Consider the following 11,444-nt stretch of genomic DNA (forward strand, 5'->3'; position numbering starts at 1 on the left):
TGCATTCTTCTTTTTTTGTAGAGAACGATAATGCCTGAATAAAGGGTCATTTCTGTATCTGTCAGTGAAGGTTTCTTTTTTTTTCTGCCTGTATGTTGGGTCATTTGCATAGTGATGTTTCATGGTCAACTTCTTTCTTGAACTATAGGTCGGATCATTTGTATAGTGATGTTTCATGGTCAACTTCTGTCTTGAACGATAGGATGGATCATTTGCATAGTGATGTTTTATGGTCAACTTCTTTTTTGAACGATAGGTCGGATCATTTGCATAGTGATGTTTCATGGTCAACTTCTTTCTTGAACGATAGGTTGGATCATTTGCATAATGTTTCTGCATGTAAGCCTGTTTCCTCAATCTGAAACTCTCATGCATGTAACAGTCTCTGAGGTACGCTTTTTTATTGTGTTGATTGCAGTTTGCATATCTCTGTCTTTCATATTGCAGTTTATTCATCCTATTCTGTTCATAATATTTTCGTTGTCTGATTCTGTTGTTCTCACTGAAGGAGATATCCTTTTGTGCTTTGGCAGCTTTTCTGCGCCTACGATCCTTATTACGTTTAGCAAGTGAATTCACAGAAATGGCTGGAACGTGGAACTCTGCAGTCTGGGCAGGTGGCACATTGTCAGTGTGGCTTCCTTGTTCATTATTACGCTCAGATGTAAACAACACTGGCATTAACTCATAAACCCATTCATCATGTGATTCATAGATGGTCCAGAATGTAAGCAGATGATCAATCATGTCACTCAAGTTGTCAAATGTCAACATCACAGCAGTTCCATTGTTTGCTGGAAATCCATGAGGTGTTCTTGAGTGTGAATCAAAAAGTCCATACTTCTCATCTCTAAACAAAGCTATTGTTGAGCTACCTACAGTTAGCAGTGCAAAAATTACATCATTTGACAAACAATGCAGTCTTTCAGAGAGCTGTAGGAAGTTCACACCATCAGGTCCATCTTGCCTCAGATAACCATACCTTGACAGGCACTTCTCAATATGAAACATCTGTCCATAGATCTCAACACTATCAGGTAATTCATCAAAAGCCAAGTGGTCGGGTGCTTCATTGCCTCCCGTGCTCAACCTTACCAGTGCTTCACTGTACATCAAGTTACCTTTTTGCAAAACATAGTCAAGATCATCAGTGTTGAGCTCAGTTCGGTAGTGAAGTGTAGCAAGAAATACCAGGGAATTGCAGGTGCACTGCTTACTACGGTTGTTCCCATACCTTACATCACTTTGGCTATGAGTTGCTTGAATACATGTGATGGCTCTCTGCTCCATGTGGGAAACACTAGTTACCTCATTTACCTGTTCTCTCTCATTTAAGTCACTCTGGTCTAATGAAGACTGATGTGGTTCAACTTCAGAGAGGTCCAACTTACGCCAACGTCTCTTTTGAGCTTCTGAACGACGGCCTTTCCTTGGCATCTTTCAAAATGCTACAATCTTTGCTTAATATAGTGTACTGGTCAAGTTAAGTCTAATATTGGTTGTACAAATTATTGCTTATCTGATTATACAATAGCAATTACTGTTCGACTCACAGGTTACTTAATGAACTTAATCGGAGTATATAAAAACAGTTAGATGAGATTAAATGTTAATAAACCCAATATCCAAACACTATTTATTTCAGTGGTTTATTACAACTAGTGGGCCCAAAAATGAAATGTTGCAAAGCAAAGAACAAAAACTAAATGATTAGAATATGCTTGACACCCAATAAATAACAAGCTGGCTGTCAAAAGTACAAAATGACAATTTTCACCTTCACACAATATTATTGATTAAATTCTGAAATTATCCTCAATTTTATGTTAATGCGTATTTTGTTTATCAGTGGCAATTCTGAATATGGCACTGGAACTGCTAGGTAGAGGTAACACTTGATGACACTAATGAGGAATGAGAGGAAGCCCTTGAGATGATCAGTGTTATGCAGAACTAGGATGGAATCTCAAAGTCCTCACACAGCTCAGGTTCAGTCTTGCAGCACAGCCCAGGTCTAAAAGTAGGTATATAATAGCAAAGACAACTTTGACAGGTATTATTGAAATATATAACGTTTCACAGGTATGTATAGTTCACAGTAATAGTTGTATGTAATGTATGTGAATAGTTCACAGGTAGTTATCAGTATGGTTTGGAGTCTTTATATAGTGCCTTCACAAAGTGGTCAATTCTTGTAGGAAAGTCAAAGTAGTATTCAGCAAAGGATTCAGTTTCAAAATGGTTCAGAATATGATTCAAAGGGGGTTTCAGTCTCAAAAGGGTTCAGAATTCAAAGGCGTTTTCAGTCTCAAAAGGGTTCAGAATTCAAAGGCGTTTTCAGTCTCAAAAGGCGTTTTCAGTCTCAAAATGGTTCAGAATTCAAAGGCGTTTTCAGTCTCAAAAGGGTTCAGAATTCAAAGGTTTCAATATCAAAATGGGTCAAAGTATAGTATGTGCAGTCAGATATGTTCTCAGGAAGTGTTTGGTTCTTGTCGTAGATATGTTTGCAGGTAGGCGTTAGTGGGTTCTGTTGTATATGAGTGCAGTGCAGTGTGTGCAGACGATGACAGGCACAGTGTCACACGTGACACGCAGACACCACTCTGACAGGGCTGGTCTGGAACTAGCCTAAAAGGTAAACAAAGAAGAAAAAAATACATGTTACACACTTCCAAAAATAAGCTGCAACACAAACGGCAACATTGTTGCTTTCTCGGTTCTGTTAATTTCAGCAACAGGCCAGTTTTAGTGATGTAGGATGAATTAAGTGAAGTGAGCAAAGAAAACTGATACAAAATTCAACACAGCTGTATATTATGCAGATCAGGAGCAGATTTTGTAGGCAGCTGAACAGGACCCAGGACTTATGTGATGGTTGATTGTTATGCTTATGTGATATGATGGTTACTTTTAATAAAAATAAAAAGTTTGGACACATTTGTAGTTATCAATGCCGGTATGGTAGGCACTTAAGAATATGGCGGATTGGGCATCCTGACATCAAGACAAGCAACCTGCAAGTCAACTAGTTTAACTAGCTTGCTATTTCTGTCAGTTACAATGCCTCCATAGGTTACAGTAGGTCTACACCAAATCGGTGAAGTACCTATTTGTCTTCACCTTCAAGAAAAACACAATTTACATGTTTGTGTAAGCAAAACAAAGTGTAAGCAATAAAAAATAATTAAAATGACATACCTGAAAAGTCTGCAGCACAAGCAAGGAAGACAGGATCGGAGTCTTGAGATGGGATGATTTCTTTGGCAAAGACGACAAGAGAAGGTGGAGATGGAGAAAGTCTTTAAAAAGACTATTGCTTGCTGTTGTGAATAAAGAAACTTGTGTGAAATTGTGACCACTGGTATAACATTACAATGCAACAAGTATGTTAATTTAACAAAATGCAGCACTACTTCTCATATGTTAACAAAAATACTCGACACAAGCATTAGGGGCACACTTAGAAATAAGTTTGTTTGCTGTAACATCAGAAAATAATTGGACTAGTAGGTTGATAGGCTAGATATTTCTATAAGATTTTTAGATATGCGCCACCATGAAGTTAGAAAATATGTGATAGCATTGGATTCAGGGTAGATTTTTGTGTTTTTATCATCCTATTGTCCATATGCCTATGGAGGTTTATATTACAGGCATGTTGGCAACATCTAGCCTAGGCCTACGTTATGTCAAGGCATACCGTCAAACGCCTCGTTGGCCAGTTGTTTCTCTATGGAGACGCCTTCATTTCGGCCTCGGCTTCACGTTGTGGCCGGCGCTGGCGTTTTTAATGCAATCAGAGAATGTCTAATAAGGGGAGAACTGCCACTCTCGGAAAACTTCCGGTTTCTAAACTGTTCTGAACTGGTTGCAGTTCCTTCTGTGGTTCCACATGAGGGCGCTCGTCCACGAGTGCAGAATGCATGGAGGTCTATGGAGCTGTACCCCTCAAAATCCACTTTTCTCGGGATATAATTTTTTTCCAAGTAATTTGAATATTGTTTTCGAAAGGGGAGGCAAAGAAAATACACTTGGTTGAGTATTATATTTTTTAACGTCACTTAATTGTTCTAAAAAGCCTTTCAAACGTGTCAATGACGTCATTCATTAGCACAATGCTAGCGTGTTATGGGCAACAACGACCCAACCTGTAAGAAATCAAAAGGACATAAGTACTCGTTCATTCAACTTTTGACCTATAACCCATGCTGAAGTTATACAAACTACAATCAAATCTGAGATTTGTCAACGACAATCAGGGTAAAGAGGCAAATTTAGCCGTCTAGCTCCATTGACTCCCATTCATTCTGCACTCATGGCGATCGCCCCCAGTGGAACTCTGGTGGAACTGCAACCAAAATTCGGTACAGTGGGACTTAATACGGAGTGGCAAGGCTCTCCGTAGACGGGCTCTGATGCAATGCTCAAAGTTTAAATTTGTTTAACTTTGACCCCGTTGGTGCTGACCTTTCAGTGTTGCTGCAATGTTTTAACGTAACTATCGACAGTTTCCAAATGTCAGACTTCGAGTCAACTATACTACTACCTGACCAGTGGTCGGACATAATTCATAGACGTTATTTTTAACACATACGTCGAATAAAAGTGATAAGTAAATAATAGCTTGACGGTTAACGTTAGTCATGTTAGCTGCCAAACGTCATTCCAAGATGAGGTTATCATGTTAACACCTAAGTTAACGTTCGCGAGGAATGTAGAGCAATGTAGGCTATTAGCTGCTACTAAATTAATATTAAGTGACACATACACGAAAGAGGACGGAAACAAGGGACTGGTGGTAACTGGAGGCGCTCCGATAACGTTAATTAGTGCTAGCACTAGCACTACCCACGTTAGAAGCCAAACTTTACCTCAGGTAGAACTAGCAGCTTCTAGCTTGCAATGTGGCTAACGTTACGTTTCGACTATTTCCAAATGGCAGACTTTGAATCAGCTAACGTTATGGTATACCCTACCAATTGTCGGAAACAATTCGTAAACATTGTTTTTAGACAACATATACGTCGAATAAAAGTGATATGATTAGAGCAATTAACGTGGTCGTTAACGCTAGCTCGAAACTTAACGTTAACGTTAGCTACCAGGCTCATTAGATAGCTACTACAAAGAACGCTGTCAACGTTACCAAATACCTCTAGTGTTACCGTTAAGCGAATAAAACTTACTTTGGTGGTAATGTGAAAAGTCACGGTAACTTCAGGGCGAAGTTTTTGAAGGCTTCAATCTTGACCGAGGCAACGAGACCGCTCAGCTGCAGCAAGAAGAGTGAAGTGACGGAGTTCTAGAGGATGGATTCCGAGTCAAATTAAAGCTGCGCGAGACTGAGCGACGACCAGGTCAAGTCAGGTCACTTTATGTATAGCACATTTCACACTTAACAGAGTTGATCCAAAGTGCTTTAAAATAAACAAAATAGTAAAAACTAATTAACAACAACAATAATATCAATAATAATGGGATTAAAATAAAGTAAAATAAAACAATTATCAGCAATCATAATCATGGTAGTTTAAATCGAAAAGTTCAAATTCAAAGTTCAAATAAATATGATCAGGGAATATTAAAGGCTAAGGGAAAAAGTGTAATCACACTTCTTAGTTCCAGTGAGTAATCTAGCAGCAGCATTCTGAACCATTTGTAATCTAGCTACAATAGAGTTAGGCAAACCAAAATAAAGTCAGGTAGTCTTGATGTAATAAATGCATGTAATGAATGCGACCAGAGAGGGTTGAAGCAGAGAAAAATATTGCACTTGATGCTAACACTCCAGCAGACAGTTTGGAAGTGAACATATTCTTATGAAAGTGTTGTTTAAGAGTTGTAGGTGTAGATTTGGCGAATACGACATGATCTGACTTTATCAAGCTGGCCACAGCCGCCTGCAGCCTGCAATGCATTTTAGTAGGGCTGAAACGATTCATCGAATAACTCGAATAACTCGATTACAAAAATTACTCGAGGCAAAAACCCTGCCTCGAAGCCTCGTTAAATTACTATGACGCGCACTATACGCGCAGGGATATGATTGTTCCACACGGACCGTTGTTCAGGAAGCACACCACTACCGCGTGAATCGTGATACATTCGATATTTAGCTGGCGCAATGGCAGAGTCAAGATGTCTATAAATGGCAGAAAATGTCTATAAAGTTTTCAAGTAAAGTTTTGGGATCATTACATACTCAAAAAGTAAAAGAACAAGCATCTGAACCGAAAACATCCACTCCATGCTGTTTCACCAAGCGTCAATAAAGTAGGCTACCTATCATCTATCTACGTAGCCTATAGCCTACATTGATGTTGGCTGATTTTAATCACATACTGTATTTGTACTGTATTTTGTATTTGTATTTGTTCACGTTCAATTGCAAGACAGTATGCCTAAAAAAGAACCCCTTCTTATACCGTATGCACCCTCATCTTCCCTCACGCACCGTGCACACACACACACACACAGGTTACTAGGTTACCATAGCAAATAGGCTCATCCCAGAAATTATTTTTAGTAGCCTAATGGTAAAATTATTTGTTCGTAGCCTAATGGTAAATGCTGCAGGTGTAGACATCTACATAAAACAGATATTTACTTTAATGTCAGGTCTAGATTACATCATGGAACTTGTGCATATTAATACATTCAATTGCTTTCCCTCTTCTCCCTCCCAGCACTTCACAACATAGTATGGACAGCTAAGTCATGCACAAGAGGCTGCAATTTTACAGAGAGCATTTTTAACATTATTTAATTGTTGGCACTGGCACTTATAAATGGGTAAATTGCAATAAATGGGCTTAGTTTTGGAGCCAAATGTTGGAGTTAGAATAGGCCTAAATACCTCTGTGCCAATTGCTTGATCATTTTACAGCCATGTCATTTTCGTTATGCATTATTTGTTTTGGTTGTTTAAAAATGCAAAAAAATAAATAAATAAATATCCGATTAATCGATCGATAAAGTGCTAGATTTATCGATTACAAAAAGAATCGATAGCTGCAGCCCTACATTTTAGGTCACATGACCTTGAGTTATTGCGGGAGGAAGTGTTTGCAGAGCTGTGCACGAGTCTTGACCCAACCGTCATGATGTCACATACTGTGATTTCTGACACAAATGGTACTGAAAGATGTGTTCAACATCTTCTGCTGTGGTCTTATGCTCCTTCCATTTGAACCGGCAGATCTTGTCAGTCAGATGGACTCAGTCAGAGTTCATCTTGAATGCGCCTATTGATACTATGTTCCAACAAGCAGAAGACAAAAATAAAATAGTAAAAGATCAAATTATGTTTCAGCATTTCAAATGACTATCTTCTCCAATTTCTACATTACCAGTGCTACAGTTTCTTTTTTCCTTTCCTATTTCACTTAAAATGCTGCAGATGGTGTGTAAATTGAAGTTTCATTCTTTTAATTCTACCTTAATTTTACAACAGTAAATCAGGTCTTCCTAAATCACCTATTCAGCTCTAGTGTTGAACTCAAGCACGAGCAGATATTCCAGCTGATTTAAGTCTGGTTTAAGTGAACAAGAAGCAGATGCGGCTAACTCGGTTTAGTAGAATAGCTTCAGCCTCATGTTAAAGTTGATGCTACTTCAGACAGACTTAATCATGTTGGTTGTTATGTTGGTTGCTAGGTTGTCATTTTGAGAATGGGTGCTAGGCTTTTGGCTTGGGTACTTTAGGTGGTTGCTAGGTTGTTGCTAGGGTACTTATGGTGGTTGTTATGCTGGTTGCTAGGTTAATCATGTCAGTTGATATTTTGGTTGCTAAGTAGCTGGTGGTTTAGTATAGCTGCCTGGAGACATAGCTGATGACAACTGACAGTTGGAATGGCTGAAGTTGCTAGGTGGTTGCTAGGTTGACATGGTGGTTGCTAGGTTGACATTATAGTGGTGGTTGCCATGTTGTTGCTAGGGTAATTAAGATGGTTGCTAGGGTGTTGCTAGGGTAGTTGTGGTGATTGCTATAATAACTCAAGTGGTTGCTAGGCTATATTGGTTGCTAGGTTGTAATTGTGGAAGTGGTTGCTAGGCTGTTGCTAGAGTACTTGAGGTGGTTGCTAGACTATTTCTAGTGTAGTTATGGTGGTTACTATACTGGTTGTTAGGTTTCAACTATAAGAGCAGTTGCTAAGTTATTGCTAGGATAATTCAGATGGTTGCTAGGGTGTTGCTAGGGAACATATGGTGGTTGCAATGCAAAAGAAAGCAGTTGCTATGATGGTTGCTAGTTTAATCATGTTGGTTGCTATGATGGTTACTAGGCTGCTGCTAGGGTATTTGACATGATTGCTATGCTGTTGCTAGGGTACTTGAGGTGGTTGCTAGGTTAGTTGTGGTGGTTGCTTTGCTAGTTGCTAGGTTAAACTCATTGGTTGCTAGGCTGGTCCTAGGGTATTTGACATGGTTGCAAGGCTGTTGCTAGGGTACTTGAGGTGGTTGCTATGCTTTTGCTAGGTTAGTTGTGGTCATTGCTATGCTGGTTGCTAGGTTAAACTCATTGGTTGCTAGGTTGTAACTGTGGAAGTGGTTGCTAGGCTGATCCTAGGGTATTTGACATGGTTGCTAGGCTGTTGCTAGGCTACTTGAGGGGGTTGCTATGCTGTTGCTAGGTTAGTTGTGGTGGTTGCTATGCTGGTTGCTAGGTTAAACTCATTGGTTGCTATATTGGTTGCTAGGTTGTAACTGTGGAAGTGGTTGCTAGGCTGGTCCTAGGGTATATGACATGGTTGCTAGGCTGTTGCTAGGGTACTTGAGGTGGTTGCTATGCTGTTGCTAGGTTAGTTGTGGTGGTTGCTATGCTGGTTGCTAGGTTAGTTGTGGTGGTTGCTAGGTTATAACTGTGGAAGTGCTTGCTAGGCTTAGCTAACTTAGCTAATCATTTTTAGCAGTTATGCTAACTATGCTAACTAACATGTTAACATGCTAGCATGCTAACCATGTTAACCATGTGACCTAGCTAACTTAGCTAATCATTTTTAGCAGTTTTGCTAAAAATGCTAACTAGCATGCTAACATGCTAGCATGCTAACCATGTGACTTAGCTAACTTAGCTAATCATTTTTTGCAGTTTTATAAAAAATGCTAACTAGCATGCTAACATGCTAGCATGCTAACTATGCTAACCATGTTACTTAGCTAACTTAGCTAATCATTTTTAGCAGTTTTATTAAAAATGCTAACTAGCATGCTAACATGTTAGCATGCTAACTATGCTAACCATGTTACTTAGCTAACTTAGCTAATCATTTTTAGCAGTTTTACTAAAATGCTAACTAGCATGCTAACATGCTAGCATGCTAACTATGCTAACCATATTACTTAGCTAACTTAGCTAATCATTTTTAACAGTTTTGCAAAAAATGCTAACTAGCATGCTAACATGCTAGCATGCTAACTATGTTAACCATGCTAACTAGCTACAGTGGGTAGGAGTCATAGCTGATGACAAGTAACAGTTACAATGGCTGAACAGTTAAAAAGTTCAGTAGTTTAAAGGGTTAAATTGTTTAACAGTGAAATATTGTAGTGAGGACTTTTATTTTGAAACAGTTTTTGGCAGAGGAAGCAGTTGAACAGGATGTGTAGTCTTAATAGGGCCAGTTTGTATGCTTAAAGCCTGAAAGTGGCAGTTGATCCAGGTGGCCCGAACACCTGCCACAGGATTCTAATTGCTGTGATGTCATAAAGGGCAATGTTAAGTCAATGGGGAAATTTTGATAGTTTTTAATTAATAGTTTAAAAAGTATAAAAGTTACAAAGATGAAAAATACATAGCACTCTTATCCCAAGTAAGACCTACGTAACAAAGTTTGAATGAAGTTTCTACGTTAAACGGTTGAAGCTGCATTAAATGCGTTAGAAGAAGAAGAAGAATAAGAAGAAGCCTAGGAAGAACAGTACAGTGCATTTTCATGCACTGTAACTAGAAAAGCATTTCCTGAAGGAAATACAGTGCATGAAAATGCAAAAAATATGATGTAAAATATCATACAGAGTAAAAACAAACTATATTGGTTGCTAAGTAGATGAGGTTTAATATAGTTGGAATGACTGAACAGTTAAATAGGTGGATAGTTTAAATGGTTAAATTATTAAAGTAGATAGTTGACGATAACTGACAGTTGGAATGGCTCTAATGTTTGCTAGTAGTTATGCTAACTATGTTAACAAAGATAATAATATTAACCAAGTTACTATGCTAACTAGCATGTTAACAATGTTAAAATGCTAATTATGTTAACCATGTTACTTAGCTAACTTAGCTAATCGTTTTTAGCTGTTTTGCAAAAAATGCTAACTAGCATGCTAACATGCTAGCATGCTAACTATGCTAACCATGTGTCTTAGCTAACTTAGCTAATCGTTTTTAGCTGTTTTGCAAAAAATGCTAACTAGCATGTTAACATGCTAGCATGCTAACTATGCTAACCATGTGACTTAGCTAACTTAGCTAATCGTTTTTAACAGTTTTGCTAAAAATGCTAACTAACATGCTAACTAGCATGCTAACATGCTAGCATGCTAACTATGCTAACCATGTGACTTAGCTAACTTAGCTAATCGTTTTTAGCTGTTTTGTAAAAAATGCTAACTAGCATGCTAACATGCTAACTATGTTAACCATGTGACTTAGCTAACTTAGCTAATCATTTTTAGCAGTTTTGTAAAAAATGCTAACTAGCATGCTAACATGCTAGCATGCTAACTATGCTAACCATGTGTCTTAGCTAACTTAGCTAATCATTTTTAGCTGTTTTGCTAAAAATGCTAACTAGCATGCTAACATGCTAACATGCTAACTATGCTAACCATGTGACTTAGCTAACTTAGCTAATCGTTTTTAGCAGTTTTGCTAAAAATGCTAACTAGCATGCTAACATGCTAGCATGCTAACTATGCTAACCATGTGACTTAGCTAATTTAGCTAATCGTTTTTAACAGTTTTGCTAAAAATGCTAACTAGCATGCTAACATGCTAGCATGCTAACTATGCTAACCATGCTAACTAGCTACAGTGGGTAGGAGTCATAGTTGATGACAAGTAACAGTTACAATGGCTGAACAGTTAAAAAGTTCAGTAGTTTAAAGGGTTAAATTGTTTAACAGTGAAATATTGTAGTGAGGACTTTTATTTTGAAACAGTTTTTGGCAGAGGAAGCAGTTGAACAGGATGTGTAGTCTTAATAGGGCCAGTTTGTATGCTTAAAGCCTGAGAATGGCAGTTGGTCCAGGTGGCCCGAACACCTGCCATAGGATTCTAATTGCTTAACGGCTCTATTGTGATGTCATCAGCCCATGTTAAGTCAATGGGGAAATTTTGAACAGTTTTTAATTAATAGTTTAAAAAGTATAAAAGTTACAAAGCTGAAAAATACAAAGCACCCATGTCCTAAGTAAGACCTACGTAACATAGTTTGAAT

General features: G+C 38.3%; 1 long non-coding RNA gene across 1 annotated transcript; it reads right to left on the reverse strand.

Moving 5' to 3' along the window:
* Positions 1-1,632: 1,632 nt before the first annotated feature.
* LOC143124680 (uncharacterized) lies at positions 1,633-5,410 on the reverse strand. Its single transcript, XR_012987060.1, has 3 exons — positions 5,187-5,410; positions 3,199-3,320; positions 1,633-2,628 (listed from the first exon to the last, which is right to left on the reverse strand). It is a non-coding gene; the product is annotated as an uncharacterized LOC143124680 (long non-coding RNA).
* Positions 5,411-11,444: the final 6,034 nt, after the last annotated feature.

Source organism: Alosa pseudoharengus, unplaced genomic scaffold (assembly GCF_046254945.1).
Source record: "Alosa pseudoharengus isolate Yale_2024_CS ecotype anadromous, Long Island Sound unplaced genomic scaffold, YU_APseudo_1.1 YU_APseudo_1.1_scf_15, whole genome shotgun sequence".
In the NCBI taxonomy this organism is placed as follows: domain Eukaryota; kingdom Metazoa; phylum Chordata; class Actinopteri; order Clupeiformes; family Clupeidae; genus Alosa; species Alosa pseudoharengus.